We start from the raw sequence: 15443 nt of genomic DNA, 5'->3' as shown, positions 1-15443 counted from the left end.
TATGTATAATCAGTGATATATTCTCATGAATGTGTGGGTCCGTCATGGTACCAGCCTGGATCCGGCCAATCAAATCATGTGATTCCGTAGAGTCTAGACACAGACATTTCTCTTCCGAATCCGTACAGATGAGCCACTAAGATAGATCACAAAAAGTACAGAGTGGGCGTTAGAGGTGGGATTACTCTCTCGGAATCAGGCACTGCCTGGAACAGCACCGGTGATCTCTGATCCACTGTCGTGAACTGCATGATACTAGCTATGTTACCACATCGATAACAATAATTTGGGGCCGACCACACTGTAACGAGTTTGCCATTAAACATGTACCTATAACCTGCATGATAAAAATATGCGTCATCAATACATACTTCCGAGATTTAAAAAATCTGCGACAGAAATATTTGAGCAAAGACATACCTTCCTGAACTAATTGGTGCGCCCTACAGATGAGTTTAAGATCATTCACTTCCATGAACATGTAAGTCACTTTGCTGCCAAACAGCCAGCCTGTACCACGCGGACTTACTGTCCATGTTTCTACATCTTCTGGATGGGACAGACCAAATCACAGAAAGCACCTGTAATATGGCAATTAAGCAACGATATTTTATTATTATTGTACAATAACAGTAAATATCCAGTCATGTAACTTTTATTATTATGTAACTTTTGCAATGACATATCACTTTATACAATTAATACCTTTGTGTGGAATCTCTTGATTCCTTTCAATCGTTCTAATTTGATCTAGTGTTCTAATAGCTGGAGACAATCCACCGTGTACACAAAGAACCTGTTCATCAATTAACTAAAACAGAATTTTATTCGAGCGTAATCAAAAGTGAAGTTACAATTTTAGAAAATCTTTTATACAAATACTCACGGCAGCAACTGTGAGCAAGTCAAATACCCTACAACAGTACTTCCACGCATTAGCATTGCCGTACTTGTTTTGGCATTCATCTAGAACAGAAAATGAAGAGACCAATGAAATCAAAGCTTTATTATACACAAATGTAAAAAAAGCCCAGAAAAGAAAGTATCGTTGCGCACTTACCGTAAAATCCATAAACGTGCGTGATTTGTCTAGATTCGTGATTACCGCGTAGTAACGTTATCCTGTCGGACCATTTAGCTTTAAGTGTGGGCAGACGAGTAAACGTTTCTAAGCTATAGTAGCCCCGATCGACAAAATCTCCCAGGAATATGTAATTTGTATCTGGCACGGGGCCACCGTTACGAAACAGTTCCTCTAAATCATAGAACTGTAACAGCACAAAAACATGAACAATCTGATGTATATTAATATCACGATTGTGTACAAATAACTATACAGCTACAGAATATTAAAATCGAAAAGTTGTGAGGCAATAGATAATGGAAGACTAATATTGTTGCGACGCTAATTCGGAAGATTAAAATCCGCTAAAACTTTACGTCGATCCCGTAGCGGTGAGCAAGGATGCTCCGACTTTGAAGTTAGTACAACATTCATCGCACGATACTGTTATAATTGCAAATCGGAAACGTACCTCGAGTCCAGCTCTTCTGCGATCAACGAAGTCGGGATCGAACGTGTCAGTCGTCACTTTCTGCCAACGTAGAGAACCTTCTTTTCCGGCAGCGGTGGTAACACGATGTAGGGATACGAAATCTCCAGATAAGCACGAAGCAATTCAAATTCAGTGTATCGCCGGCACGATTACGGTGTTACTGCCGTTTCGCGTACGCGCGTATGCGCGCGTTGTCGCACCTTACCTCGCGACAGCGTGCGGCTCGTGCAAACGTTAACGCGCGGCCGCAATCGCGCGGCAGAAACGCCTCGTGTGAACAGGCTCCTTGATCTCAGTATCAGCTCCCTGCCGTCAATATATATAGGTTAACCTGTATGTAAACACTCACGTAAACGTAGTAAAGTAAACAGTAAAATAAGTAACAGTAATATATAGAATAAGATAATTATAGGATAATTACATAAAACAATTACCTTGAATTAATCGTCGCGTCGCGTAAAGAGTCACGGTCGGTCTCGCTCCGCGTGTACTACCGTATCTCTCGAGATAGGTTAACTGATGTGTGACAGCGCGCTAATCGCACTATCTGCACTGGCGCAGTACACACACGTATACATATGTGCGTATCGAAACTGGCGATACTAGCACCGCCCTGGTGTCGAAAAAGTGAAAAGGACGCGACTCCAGCCAATGAAATGATGGCATGGCATGATGAGAGCGGTCGACGTATCTTACAAAGTATCTTAATATAAAATTTTCACATTTGGACTTTTTGTCGCAATATATCTCCGCTCGTAGGGCACGTAGCGGAATATTATAAGAGAACCCCCCCCCCCCTAATTCGACCCCAAGCTATCGATCAAGCCTACTTAGAACTTGATCCGTTCACTCGTTATCGAGATCTCAACATCTCGAGTACTCGCAACTCGTCGCGTCGCGTAAAAGAGTCACGGTCGGTCTCGCTCCACGTGTACTTGGCGCGAGACACCACCGTGTCTCTTGATGTTCCACTCGCGATAATGTTTTTTCACTTCGTGCAAATTGGGCACATGTTGCACGGAACTTTCATGTACAATGATTTTCGGCACTTTGAGCAGGCGCGGTAATGCATCATACCGCCTAAATCAACGAAGTGTTTTCTAACAGCGTACATGTGCCCGATATCAAGGTCCGATACAGCTCTCATGCACGAACGACATAGTGCAAGTGCACCACCCGTTGAATAATAAAAATATATTACGCACTCTTTCCTACGTAAATTTAGTGCAACGATTTCCGAACGCGACACTATTTTATCAATGATTTCTATATGATCATCGTCTTCATCGCTGAAGTAATCACTGTCCGATGACATTTTTGCTCACTATTATAAAAAACGTTTACGTCGCGAAAGCTAATGTTTTTCTCACTTCGTGCAAATCGGGCACATGTTGCACGGCAATATTTGGTACAATGGAGTATTGCAATTTTTGCAAAATCGACCATTTATTACATCATACGGCTCGGTTACATGCTTTCGAATAGCATACATGTGCTCAGATTCAGTGTCTGCAATAGCAATCATACACGAAGCACACGCGATATATGAACCGTCAATATAATAGAAGTAAATGGCGCAACACTTCGTACGTCCATTTAGCGCTAAAATTTCCGGACGCGACACTATTTTATTGATAACTTCTCTACGGTTATCGTTTTCATCGCTGTTATAAGTGCTGTCCGCGGTGACATCGGATGATCCTCGTCGGATGAATCTACATCCATATCAAAATTATTGTCTATCTCCATATTTTTTTCATGCTTACTGTTACGAAAAAAAACTTTTTTCCCTATATTACCGCCCCACTTGACACAAAAACCTTCACCCTCGAATATGAACGTTCGCGTCGCGAAAGCTAGCCGAAGACTGATCAATCTTCCTGGCGACGATGTATAATTTCCGTTAGAAAAAATATAGTTTATACATTCTAACAGCCTGAGATCGGCGCTCGCTGTTACAATATGCCGCGCCACCCCGCGCACAGCCGGGATATTCCGCGCCGCGACGGTTAAATCGTCATCGACAGCGTCTCTTCCTAGAAGAATACATGAAGAAAAATCCGCGACGGTTAAATCGTCATCGACAGCGTCTCTTTCTAGAAGAATACATAAAGAAAAATCCGCGACGGTTAAATCGTCAACGACACCGTCTCTTTCTAGAAGAGTACATAAAGAAAAATCCGCGACGGTTAAATCGTCAACGACACCGTCTCTTCCTAGAAGAATACACGATGAAAGCACCGCGACGGTTAAATCGTCAACGACACCGTCTCTTCCTAGAAGAATACACGATGAAAGCACCGCGACGGTTAATTCGTCAACAACGGGAAAACGTGTCCCCGACACGCTCGCTGGCCGCCCTGGCAAACCCCCTCCCCCTCCCCCTCACCCTCGAGTTTATAAATGTTTATAAATGTTTATAAATGTTTATAAATGTTTATATAAAATGTTTTTAAATATAAATCATGACTTAATTTCTTCACACGCATTTCCATTGAGGAGCGAGTGCCGATGCTCCGGCGAACGTCGACGCTCGCCCTTATCGTCGTTGCATAAACTGTTATTATATCTCTTTTCTCTCTGGCGACTTTTTACCCGCCTCCACTATAGCCGTCGTTGAATTTAGTCTCGTCGTGGCCGTGAGCGTGCTTAAACGTGTTTCGTCAGGACATTTTTTGTGTGATTTGTTTAACGAGTTATTTTTTGTGTGATTTTTTTACGATTTATTTTTTGTGATGTCTCCGCGAATACCTTACGAAGGCGCGAAAGATATACAGAAGAGCGAAATTCAGGGGGGGCTGGAGCTCGATGGCGCCCCCGAGACAGCTCAGGTGGACACGCCACCCGGCATCGGACGCGGGCGGGCGCTTTTGAACGCGATTCGACCACCAGCCATCGGACGCGGGCGGGCTTATTTTTACGCCGAAGCCCTTGCGCAGGGCCGCGCGTATGTTCCAACGGAGGAGGACGAGAGATTAGCGGACGAACTGGCGATCGGTGTAAATCGAGTTCTACAAATCACTGGTCCTCCTCCCGTCAACCGCCGCCCTGGGCGCCAAAATCCGAGGAAGGCTCTGTTGGCAGCAATGAGACCAATGGAGGGCCGCGGCCATGGGACCCCCCCTCGTCAAGATTAAGGTATTTTTCTTTTTTTTTTGTTTTTTTATCTAAAAATTAATAACGTGGGAGCGGGAGAACGACAACGCGAGCGGGAACGCATGTTTATAAACGTTTATAATACGTGTCCCGACACGCTCGCTGGCCGCCCTGACAAACCCCCCTCCTCTGCCACCCTCGCCATCGAGTTTATTCAATGTTTATAAATGTTTATAAACATTTATAAAACGTTTATAAATGTTTATAGAACGTGCCCCGACGCGCCGGCCGCCCTCCCCTACCCCCTCGCCTTCGAGTCACCCCCACCCCGCCCCCACTCCCCTCGCCATTGAGTTCCCCCACCCCGCTCCCCCTCGCCCTCGAGACCCCCGCCCCCCCGCTCCCCCCTCGCCGTTGAGTCCCCCCGCCCCCCGCTCCCCCCTCGGAGCACCATGCCTAGATCTGTCTAAATAACACCTACTCACCGACGCTCCCGGAATAGTTCGTTACGTATGGAAAATTTTATCCTAAAAATTTTGCAAATTAGTTTAATTTTAGCAAATATGTCAAAATCGGACGATTCAAAGTACATTAATACTTGAATGTCGAATTCTCTTGTAACTCCGCAAAACCGGAAAATGTAATTACATTGTAAGAAAAAGAGAAAAGACGGTTCTGACGAAAATGGACCAGGCCCTTCGAAATAAACGTGAAACGAAGATGTTCATGGTATGTAATCTCGACGTGAAATACGAAAGAAATCCAAAAAAAGCTGCCTAAAGAAGAAGCAAAAAAAATAGACCTTTTTCGAGTACCTATTCCCTTTACTTAAATGATTGAATATATAAAGAAATCTTACAAATTAAACATTATCAAGAACATTCCAAACAGATGGACCTTGGACATAGAAATTTTGAAAAAGGTAACAAATGATGCAGTCATATTACCGACATTGGTCAAAGGTTGCGGTCGTGATAATCGATCGGCGATTGCGGGATGGAAAACTTCCAAATCCTATGCGGCATTGCCGCCATCATTCTCGCTCTCTATTATTACTTAACGTCGAACTTCGACTTTTGGAAATCACGCGGCGTCCGTGGTCCACGACCGATACCGGGATTCGGCAACTTAAAAGATGTTATGCTTGGAAAAGTAATCTTGAGTGATTATTCAATGAAATTGTACCACGATTACAAAGACGTTGATTGGGATATTTAATGGGAGGACACCCATCCTTATCGTAAAGGATCCAGATTTAATTAAGGATATATCCTCATCAAAGACTTCCCCATGTTCGCCGACAGAGAACTCTTCACTGTTCACGAAAAGGCCGAGCCGCTGTCGCAACATCTTTTCAATCTGGAATCAAAGATTAAAAATCTGCTTACAGCAGATCTTGCAATGACTATCAAAGGATGGAATCCAAATATAAAGGTTATTGTAAATAAACAAGTGCATTTTTATAACAGCAAATTGTAAAATGTGATTTCCCATTTCGATCTAATGAGCCATAATTCGATTTTAGCAAATATATGTCAAAATCAGACGATTCAAAGTATATAAATACTTGAATGTCGAATTCTTATAACTCCAAAAATCTAAAAATTTATAGATCTCAAAATTTAGAAAACATAATTTTATTTTACAGTCCGTAATTGCACATTGTCTATCATATACATAAGACGTAAAGACAAATAGATTCCCGATTCAAACACTTCTCACGTGTCAAGTAAAATATATCATCAATTGGGCAATTAGAACTACTGCATTTCTCGATTCAACCATCAAGAAAATCGCGTTATTATATTCAGATATCACGGTATTTGTTACGACTGAGTAAGTGATATTGAAAATAGTAATTTGTCCGGTTAAATTCCTTATAAAGACAACAGTAGACAATGTCTCTTATGACACAGTTACTATGGACTGCCATTTTCGGGATTTTAATCTCAGATTCAGACATCAGAGCGGAAAATGTGACATTAAAATTAACTAATAATACTGATATGAACAACAATACAAGATTCAATGATGAAAATATGATATTAACAAACGGGCTATTGATTCACTCAACCTTCATGAATTGGTATTATTATTATGCTATGTCAAAATCAGAATTACGAATATGAGATTTGTTCGTAGTCCAGATTCAACAAGAATCTCTTCGTTTGGATACTTTGGATAATTTCATTATGAAACCTCTTATGCCGGAAACCAGCACTACTTGTAAAATTAATTCGTTGTTATCCTTTTCATGTTACATCAAAGCCCCCGATATATTACGTATGTTGCAACATATATTGGATTACGACATTTTTTGAAATGGTATCAAGATAAAAATTGTTATGTAAAAAATTGTTATGTAAAAAATTGTAACAACTAAAACAAAATTAAGGAAATATTAATAACGAAATCGCTATAAATTCAAATATCGACAGCAAACATCCAAATCCGCGACAGCGAAAATGAAGAGATGCTGAGAGTTCGAAGGTTGACATAGGTCAAGCCATACCTGCAGCGACAGCAAAATCGCCACAAATTTAAATGCCAACGCCGATCGACCAAATCGATACCGATGAGTTGAACTGGCGGTATCCACAAGTTACTGAAATGAAATTTAAGAATGAAATTTATATTTAAAGAAGCCCGGAGATTTGAGAGTTTGATGGATCATCCCTAATAAGGGGGAGAAATAGAAAAGAGAAAGGGAAAAAAACAGGACTCACTATTTGCTGGTTTAATTTTTACTCGACTGTGTCCCGAAATTTCTGAGGCCCCGTGGCTTCGTGATGGCTTTTGTCGGCACTTGTTAACACTTAGGCTTGCGGAAGTAATGTGCACAATTTAAGTTTGACACGTGGTTCAAGTTTAAGCATAGCTCGGAACTCAGCGTGACTGATAGTGACGGTAAAATGGTATTGATGATAGTTCTGCGATGTCGCGGTTTACGTAGGAAACTTCAAGGGGTGGATTTTGTCGTGGGATGTGTCAGGTTTTCTGTTTTGAGGGTTTATTGATAAGATATTTTCATCCAGATTTTAGTTTTCGAGATTGTTCATTGGTGGTGAAATATCCGATACGTGAGAGGAAAGAAAGGGGGTGAACTTTGCTCGGACGTGGGAGGCAATCAAGGGGTAAGGAAGGTAATTCCTCAGGTTTGAAGGATTGACTCTGTCAGATGATGGAGGAGGAGATGGAGTTGCGGGTCGCAGGGAATCCGAATTTGCGTGAGAAATTTCGTTTTCTAATAATTATTTTCGACACGCCCGCCTATTCCGACGATTCCGCACGTGCTTGGCGGCTGATTTCTTTCGTTTATAACTGAGAATGTGCGGATCCACTAAAATTTATTTGATTTTTGTAAATCATTTAATTATTGATAACCGCGCTGGAAGTCAACTTGACCAAGTTTCTCGATTGCTTGTGGACGATTTTATGGATTTGTTTATTTATCGTAATAAGAAATGCTACGGGTCTGAACGCTGACGTTAATCAGCTAACCCGAAGTAGCGGGAATGGAAGTGATACGGGTCTGGACGCTGACGTTAATCAGCTAACCCGAAGTAGCGGGAATGGAAGTGATACGGGTCTGGACGCTGACGTTAATCAGCTAACCCGAAGTACCGATGGTGAAAATGTAGATTGAAAGACTTAAAAGGTTAAATTGTGAAGGGTAGGAATACGTCCAGGAAATCGAGAGTTTGAAGAGAAGACTTCCGTTCAAATAAAAAAAGAATTAAAAAAAATAATCTAACTTATTTGTACTTGATACGAAGCTGTGTTTCGTACGGTTTGGATTAAAGTAAATTCGTTAAGGCCCTGCACCCTAGTAGAGTCTTCGTCGGAACTTGGTAGGTTTGGTCTTGCGGTGATGATACACACAGAACTTAACAAAGCACACGCTAATGAACTTAAACTGCACGCAATAAACGTTTGATTCGGTACTGGACTCGCAAAAACCTGAAGAAAAGACTGGTAGTCAGTAAACGAAAAATACTGACTGGAACTGGATTTGGAGCTGAACTGACGAAAAGTCGCGGATTATATGTATAAGAAACTTTAAGAGGTAAATTTTGTTGAGGGATGTGTTTAGTTTTTCTGTACAGTTTTTCTGTTCTGAGGGTTTTTGTTTGTAGAATAATGGTAATGGTTTTTACCCAAAATGTACATTTAAGTTTTTGAAATTATTTATTGGTGAGCAATGTCGGAGCGTCATCGCCTATTGTATAATTTTGATTTGGCGAAAAACTGAGTGAGTCATTGGAAAAAAGCTTGCGCCCTCAAAATTTGACGGTGGGAGCTTTTTGACAAAACTCGCCAATAAACAGCCGTAAAAATCACTGTACTTAGTTCGTCAAGAGATAGGCGAAAACTCAAATTTACATCCTGGGTGAAAAAACATCCTACCAACTAAAATCGTCAGAATAGCAACTGACACATCCTACGATGAAATCCACCCCTTAAACTTTCCTACATAAACCTTGACATCGCGGGATTCGCTTTCTTGAGCTTTAGACTCTTCTCAGCTTTAGTCAACCTCGGTATTTTTAAATCGTAATCTTTTCTGCTGCTGGAGTTCCGATTCCGAGTTAATTTCTGTGCGCGAAATCTAACACAGGACGCGGCTACATCCACATCATGAAGGGCCCGCTATCTGATTCGCAAATTCCAAAGATATCAAGGAAGTCATCAAGTAGCGAGTTCTATTTATTTCTTTTTCTTTTTATCTCTTTATTTAAAGGTAGTCTATCGACTGTAGGATCCCCGAGAGTTCATTAAATACGGGTTTATTTCGAGGATTTACGTCAACGTTTGAGTTCGTGACGTTCTCGTTTTCGCCATCACGGGTTTTGGGTCGATAGGCGTAGGCATTGAGATCGTTGGCGTTATCGCGGGTCTGGCTGACTTATCGGCCTGTGACTCCCGGATTTTTTGCAAGTCCTTAAGTAAAAAATATGTTTTTGTGTAAAACTTAACCGATCTCTTTTTATGCTGGGAGCAATAAAGCAATAAATTTTCTGAGATGCGATAATAAATTCCTTTAGTTATATGATGGAATATAACATTACTAGGAATTTTCAATAAAGAATTTTTTGTAAACCCTTAAGTAAAAGAATATGTTTTCGTCGCTGTCGCGAATTCGACCGGTTCGCTGTCACCTTGCAAGTACATTGGAAAGTGCACAATTTGTTCATCAGTGTTGCGTGTATATAGAAAGAATTATTTACTGGAGCATCTGGAACGACATCGAGAAGTAATAGATGCAATACAAAGAGAAATAACAAGTAGTTGGGTATTGAAACATTTAACAGTCAACCCGAGAGATCGTAAAACAACTTGCAAACATTGTCAGTTTTCTACTAAAACAGTTAATGGAATAAATTTCTTTAAAAGTTATCTGGATAACTGCTATCGCAAACTGCTATCAGAATTAGATGCAACGATACAACAACCTGTAGCTGAAGAAAATTATGCATCTTCAAGTTCCCATCATGATAATAGACATAGGCAAACTTCTGGAAATCAAGGAGATCAGCAGAGATCCGCACCGTGTACTTCTACTTCTACATCAATGAGTGACGACAATTTTTATGGGATTATGCAACATCGAAGTGAAACAGAAACATTCGAACAGATGAAACTGCCTGAACAAGAAACAGGAATAGCAGATTGTACTAATAATTAAAGGAACGAAAACCGGAGGATTCAAAATTATTACAATGAATGACTCAATAACAAGTTATATGGGAAATGCTATACCTAGATGTAAAAAAGACGATATAGAAACTCATGTTTATAAATTTATCGGAACCGATTTGTTATAGTCGCAGAAATATTACTTGTGATAATTATAATCAGTTCATCTCTGTGCCTCTAATGCAAAACATGAAAAAGGACTTTTCACTTAGTATGGTAAGGACTGTTAAGCAGTCCCTAAGAGGGATACCGCGAAATATGCTAAACTTTACTACGTCTAATAAGTCATATTTTCTATATAAGAATAATATGACATTACTTTTATATTCGAAACAAAATAAAAGATTTTTAGTATTGTCTTCTTTACATAAACGAGAAAACGTAGTTGCTCATGGAGAAGAACCAACCATCATAAAATTTTATAATTTGACTAAAGGAGGCACTGATACATTTAACCAAAAATGTTGGGAATACCGTATTGCACGAAGATGTACTGATTGGAAAAGCCTTATTAACTAAAATAGAATGGAACAAAGAGAAAATATTAAATTTTGTTTCAAACTGGACATAACAGTTAGCAAAACGCACGAAATGCTAGAGAAAATGTACAATAGTGATTGTTTGGCTGATTATACCGTTCTTTACTAGTATAATCTATTTCGTAACGGTAGAAAGGATATCTTAAGCGATCCACCAGGGCCGCCAAAAACAAGTCGTTCCCCCGAAAACGTGGAAAAGGTGCTTGAAATCCTTCGATCGGACCGCTATGTGTCCACAAGACTCATCGTGGAGCTCACTGGCATACATATAAAAAGTATATACAGAATTCTGGAAAAAGATTTGGACAAACCTTTTTGAACGTCACGTCGCTTCGTAGACTTAAGTAACGGACAGAGAAGGATAGAAATATAAGTAATATAAAGGCTCAAAAGATTAAAAATCAGTTGGAGTATATAGAGCATATAGCCGTAACAAAGTGTTGACGTTCATAATTCTATATTTGAGTTAAAAATCTACAGACATTTCGGTCCATTATAGGACCATCCTCAGTGTCGAAATACAAAATTAGTCAATCGGTTAAAAAATTATCGCATAGTTGAAATCGCTGTATTGTGAGTGGACGACACTGTAAAATTATAATAAAATTTTTTCTATTTTATGTTAACGATAGAAATATTAACTAAACTTGACCAAATAATGTGCTCCATTATAAGCAATTTTTTTAGCGAGGGCAGGGAGGGCAATGTTATTAGAGTGCGCGCCAAGGGTCGCAAGTGCAATGTAGATATTACAACATTCATGCAAGACATTCTCTACAGACAAATAAAAAAAGTTTTCTTGTTCCATTTAAATATATGTCTTTCATAATAAATAATTATTTTTTTCAGCTAGTATACGCTAGAGCGATGTTTCCTTGCCAAGATACATTGTCTGTCAAATCTACATACACTGCTAACGCTAGAGCAACGTTTCCTTGCCAAGATACATTGTCTGTCAAATCTACATACACTGCTAACTCTAGAGCAATATTTCCTTGCCAAGATACATTATCTGTCAAATGTATATACACTGCTAATGCTAGAGCAATGTTTCCTTGCTAAGATACATTATCTGCGATGACATATTTTTATAATATATATAAAATCAATTTCGAAAAATGACATCTGATAAATTTTTATCACACGATATTTTATATGTATGGAATGAAACACAACTAATTAAATTATAATTATATCGAACTGGAACACTCGGATCGGATATTAGAGGAAAATTGACTTGTAAAATTTAACAAAAGCATTCGCTGTAAAAGAGTTAGAGACATATATGTGACATATGTAAATGTTGTTTATTAAACTAAATTTTAATTAAATTCAATGAAAAAAGATACGCCGACTTCGGTACCAATTAAATTGAAATAACCTGCGAGAGTTTTGAATTTCAAACTTTTTAATGGACGTGATAAACAACTGCGAATTTCCCGCGGAAAACAGTTAAATATGAACTTTATATGGACCTTAATAAAATCTCCATTTAAATTTTATTTGATTTAAATTAATGCTGAATAACTGCATTAATATGGCTCATATTTGTTCTATATATAAAACTTAATTAAGAATATAAGAAGAAATGCCGATATACATTTCGATTAAAAATCTCGAGCATATGAATACATGTCGTATATTCTTAATCGACGTGTATACTCGTACGTATGTTTCGTAGTATACAAAGTATATATACGTACTTCTTACAGTATCATTTCATCATCAAAATATTCGTATTTAATTTGGCTTAATAAGGATTTAATTAGCTAATATATTCAATTTAAATATTAATCTTATTGAAACCATATATGAAATTAATAAGTTGTACATTTTATTCAAATTTCATTAAATTTAAATAAAACTTTTATATGTTCTTAATATGTTGAATTCAAATAAGACCTTTATATGTTCTTAATAAGTTCTAAATCTAATTTAAATTTAATTAAATTCAAATAAGACCTTTATACGTTCTTAATGAGGCTTTTAAGGCACAGCGCGCGCGCGCACCTGGGGCTAGATCCTTGAATTTATTCGCAAGAAAAACGTATGCGGAAATTCTGCTCTTATAGAAAAGTTGCAAGTTGATTAACTAAAAACCATGCGATCAACTTGCAACTTTTCTGTAAGAGTAGAATTTGCGTATACCTTTCTCTTGCGAATAAATTCAAGAATCCAGCCCCTGTTGTAGCTTGCCGAAATTTTGCGGTTTCAATCAACAGGCAATGTTTTTCAAACGTTTTGTAATATGTGTTTAAAACTGATTTTCAAATATTTTTCAAACGTTTAAAAAACATTGTCTGCTAATTAGGATAATAATGGGATTAGAGAATATGGTATCAACAGAGAATGAGTTATAAGATAAAAAAAACGTTTATAAATTACAATTATTGTGTTTATATTGGTTTGCTTTAAATCCAGTGGTACAAAAAAAAGATAAGTAAACTTCTGATAAAATTAACGAAATGCGCAACACTTGCGCAGTAATCGAATACATAAAAACAAATATTAATCGCTAGCGACAAAAAAATTGATGCAGTTGCACAAAATATTAATCACCATAAAAACCAAGAATACAATTTGCTAGCTCAAAAGAATAAAAATAGAGACATTTTTTATATACTTAATCAAACTGAACCCTTATGGAAAAATACACTCAACTTTTGGTGTTAACCGTTAAAAAAACACCATAGAAAAACTCTTAAAGTTGGGTGTGATTTCGGACCAATTGAAGGTTAAGGAGGGTGGTTAGTAAAATCACTTTGATAAGAATTAGTTCAAATTTACGGAGAATATTCGTCTATGGGAATCTGTCGTCCATGCCAAAGTTGAAGACAATCGTCTGCATGGTTGTCGAGTAATTAATTATTGAAGTTATACTCTTATCTCTCTCTTATACACGGGCGACACAGCAGAAATCTTACCTAACCTGTAATGTAACTCTCGAATTAAATAATGTAATGTAACTCTCATATTAAAAATGATAAGAATTAAGTGAAAATAAGTGCAAATAATTCTTTACATATTTAGGAAGAACTTTCTCGAAGACTGAAATGATTCGTCTTTATAGTTATCAAGAAATTGTAAAAATAAAATAGGACCACATTTATTATTTCCACATTTCAATGTGGATAATAACGTATTTGGGTTTCAGTTGTACAAACAACTCTTTTTAAACCTTAAGAAACAGCAATTAAATGCATTCCACATATTTATTTGCTAAAATTCGTTTATTTCACGCAACGAAAATCTAACCTATTGCTTTTCCCCTGCCGCGCGCCCCTTCCCCGCACGAAGAGCGAACCAACTTCCTTAACCATCATTTGAAGGTTAATCTTCAATTGGCGGTCCGAAATCACACCCAACTTTAAGGGTTTTTCTTCGGATGATGGTTAACCTTCAAGTGATAGTTAACCTTCAATTAATGATTAATCCTTAAAAATGACGGTATAAACCCTAAAAATATGAACCCTCAAATGAAAGTAACAAATATGGCGTCCCAATGAGAATCTCTTAAGGAGGGTGGTTAGTCAAATCAATTTGATAAGAATTAGTTCAATGGAGAATATTCGTCTATGGGAATCTGTCGTCCATATATGCCAAAGTTGAAGATAATCGTCTGCATGGTTGTCGAGTAATTAATTATTGAAGTTACGGGCGACACAGCAAAAATGTTACCTAACCTGTAATGTAACTCTCGAAAGCATATTAAAAATGATAAGAATTTAGTGAAAATAGGTGCAAATAACTCTTTACATATTTAGGAAAAACTTTCTCGAAGACTGAAATAATTCGTCTTTATAGTTATCAAGAAATTGTAAAAATAAAACAGGACCAGATTTATTATTTCCACATTTCAATGTGGATAATAACGTATTTGGGTTTCAATTGTACAAACAACTCTTTTTAAACCTTAAGAAACAGCAATTAAATGCATTCCACATATTTATTTGCTAAAATTCGTTTATTTCACGCGACGAAAATCTAACCTATATGCTTTCCCCCTGCCGCGCCGCCTGCCTCGCACCGAGAACTAACCAACCTCCTTAAGGACTCCGCTCGCTGAACCAGACTCCTCGCCTCGATCCTCCCTCTCGGACGCTAGCTGCCGCAGCTCTCCCTTTCCTGGCGGTGAGCTCTCCCTGGTGATCCGACTCTCGCTCGGTTAGTCTCCAGAACACGCGCCGCAACGATCAATCCGTCAAGAAAGAAATAACGGACTCGACACGTTCGAAGAAACGCAAGCAAGTGCGGCTATGACACCTAACGAGTGAGGAAGGAGGCGGGGGCTCTTTGAGAGTGGCGACTCGCGCGTCGCGCCATCTAATGTGAAACAATCGGGCGTTGTAAAACGCGAAAAGAATTCGAGCGCAATATCTGAACAAATTATTTAATTTTTAATAAGTCCAATTATTAATATTTATTTTCATAATTGAACTTATTTTTTATTTTGATAAATGTAAATACAATATCTTATTGTATTAATATTTAATATTAATAATTTAATTAGTTGCTTAATTTAACTTCTTGTTTAATAAATGAGCGGATGTAGTAT

At 38.3% G+C, this 15443-nt stretch overlaps 1 pseudogene; it reads right to left on the bottom strand.

Annotated features, from left to right (window-relative positions):
• Positions 1 to 1679, bottom strand: LOC139784238 (serine/threonine-protein phosphatase 6 catalytic subunit-like; annotated as a pseudogene).
• Positions 1680 to 15443: the final 13764 nt, after the last annotated feature.

This window comes from Temnothorax nylanderi, unplaced genomic scaffold, assembly GCF_030848795.1.
Source record: "Temnothorax nylanderi isolate EJ_2023f unplaced genomic scaffold, tnyl_v1.0 TNYL_tig0600_pilon, whole genome shotgun sequence".
Lineage (NCBI taxonomy): Eukaryota > Metazoa > Arthropoda > Insecta > Hymenoptera > Formicidae > Temnothorax > Temnothorax nylanderi.
Note: the sequence above shows the minus strand (reverse complement) of the source record. Positions and strands in the feature narration are given on the sequence as shown.